The sequence below is a fragment of the Capra hircus genome, chromosome 22 (assembly GCF_001704415.2).
Source record: "Capra hircus breed San Clemente chromosome 22, ASM170441v1, whole genome shotgun sequence".
Lineage (NCBI taxonomy): Eukaryota > Metazoa > Chordata > Mammalia > Artiodactyla > Bovidae > Capra > Capra hircus.
The window spans coordinates 13171555-13174278 of record NC_030829.1 but is presented as its reverse complement, the minus strand read 5'-3'; positions in this window follow the sequence as shown (position 1 = coordinate 13174278).

Genomic DNA, 2724 nt, shown 5'->3' with positions numbered 1-2724 from the left:
CTTCTGGCCGGCACTTGCCCGTGACGTCACTAGTGGGCGCCGTTACGCAGCGCTAGGGGCTGGTCCCTCCACCCTTGTGCTCCAACCGCTGAGCCGACTAGGGGCGGCGTGTCGCGGTACTGTTGACGCCTTAATCTGTTCAGATCTTGGCCTCTGGGCGCAGGTGGGGCCGCAGTTAACGGACAGCTTCATCAGCTGTTTGCCTCATTTTCTCCGTGGGTTATCTGGAGTCTGGGCTGCGCAGTTTGGGGAGAGTGACTCCTGCTGTGTCATCTCTCAGAGGCCCACGCCAGGGATCGTGCTTGTGTCCTAGGCCGGGCAGCCCTTAGGAAAACCATGGTTTCTATCTACCTTTTTCAAGCCCTCTCCCTTCCTAGGATCTAGGTGTGTGGGGAACGTTTTAGGATAGAACTAGACCCACTCCTGTTTGGATAACGGTGTACCAGTCCACCAGGCCCCTCTGTCCATGGGATTCTCCAGGCAAGAATACTGAAGTGAGTAGCCGTTTCCTCCTCAAGGGGGATTTTTCACACCCAGGGATCAAACCCGCATCTCCTGCATTTGTAGGCTGATTCTTCACCACTGATGTGCCTGGGAATCCGGTTCAAACTGCTGAATGGTTTCAGTCCTGAGGACTACCCTGGGGTCCCTGGTCTATGCCAATTGTGGTTGCCATTCAAGGTAACTGAGGTACATACATTGCTCCAAATGTGCCCGGGCGACCTGGGTCCTGTGTCCACACCACTGTGGGAGAATTGGAAATGGGAAGAACAGTGCCCGCCATTTCTGTGGCCAAATGTGTATGGGTTGAGAGCATCAACTAGCTAGTTCCAGAAACCTGGCTGTACCACTTAATAACTGGGGGATCAGCAGCAAGTTGCTTTGCCTGTTTCATTGTCTGTTATATGGGGGTACCCCCCACAAAGGGCTATTAATAATAAATGAAGGACAATAATTAAATGAATTCAGATTATCAAAGTATTTACAGTGGTGCCTGGCACAGAATAAGTCCTTGAGAGTCTGTTCTGGTTTGTAACTATGTTGTTTTTAGAAATACAAGTCCTGCTGGGACTCCAACCTGTGGCACAGTTTAGGGAAACAGCGATTAGCATTTATTCTTAGAGCCCTTTCCCACCATATGACTGTATGTGTGTTCCAGGCCCATCTTGGAGAAATTCAGCATCACTATCCAGAAAGGTTTAATTAAAAAGGCATCTTGTAGTTAATATAACTACATGACAGAGGCCCTGAATAGAAACTGAACCAGGAATGGCTTCTCTTCTGTGACCACAGGTATTGCAGTATCAGGGACTCCTCCTCTGCTGTTTCAAATGCCACATGATGGGACCTTTTGTGCTCAGTTGCTCAGTCATGTCTGACTCTTTGCGACCCTTGGACTGTAGCCCGCCAGGTTCCTCTGTCCACAGGATTCTCCAGGCAAGAATACTAGAGTGGGCTGCAGTTTCCTCCTCCAGAGAATCTTCCCGACCCAGGGATCAAACCCATGTCTCTTATGTCTCCTGAATTGGCAGGCAGATTCTTTACCACTATTGCCACCTAGGAAGCCCTATGATGGGGGCCTTTCATACACTGTATACTCAGATTCTCTTGCAGTTAAGCATCTGCTGCACAGTGCTCCAGCCCAGCTCCCTTTTGTAATCTGCCTGGCTCCACAGCCCACTGCCTCTGCTGCACTGCTCAGTCCTCCTGTATTTCCCCAACAATCGTCTGAAGTGCCTGATGTGATGTTATTTGCAGTCCTCCTCCTGTCCCTCCTAGATTCATGCTCTACTCATCTAGTGTCCCCAAGGTGACTTCCAAAATCTAAAAGACAGGAGTGAACCATTGGCAGAGGTGGCCTGCCTGTTGGTAGACTTCCTCTGTAGAAACTGATGCGGATTTCTAGCTCCCAGAAAATTTTACTGGTAGATGCTTCCACCTCAAGCAGTTACATGGATCTTCTGAAAATCATGTTCTCTGTGGAACAGAACAATTACGCCAAAGAAGTTTTCACATTGTTAGCAAAGTTCTAGGACCCGCCACAGATTCCCTAACCTGGGGATGCGGCAAAGGGACTAAGAACCCCCAGGGAATTTGACCTTGGAGGTCAATGGGATTTGATTACAGAACTTCCACAGGACTGGGGAAACAGACTCTTGGAGGGAACAAACAAAACCTTGTGCACACCAGGAGCCAGGAGATAGGGCAGCGACCCCACTAGAGACTGAGCCAGACTTGCCTGTGAGTGTCCAGGAATCTGTGGTGGAGACGTGGGTCGACGGTGGCCTACTACTGGGTCAGAGGCACTGAATACATCAGGGCTGGAAAAAGTCATTTTGAAGGAGGTCACCATTACTGTATTACCCCCTACCATAGTTTGGCCTCAGGCCAAACAACAGGGAGGGAACATAGCCTCACCCATCAACAAACATTGGATTAAAGATTTACTGAGCATGGCCCCGCCCATCAGAACAAGACCCAGATTCTGGCACAGCCAGTCTCTCCCATCAGGAAGCTCCCATAAGCCTCTTACACTTCTCCATAAGCCTCTTACACTTCTCCATCAGCGGGCAGACAGAATGGAAACCACAATTACAGAAAACTAACCAGACTGATCACATGAATCACAGCCTTGTCTAACTCAGTGAAACTATGAGCCATGCTGTATAGCGCCACCCAAGACATCATGGTGGAGAGGTCTGACAAAACGTGGTCCACTGGAGA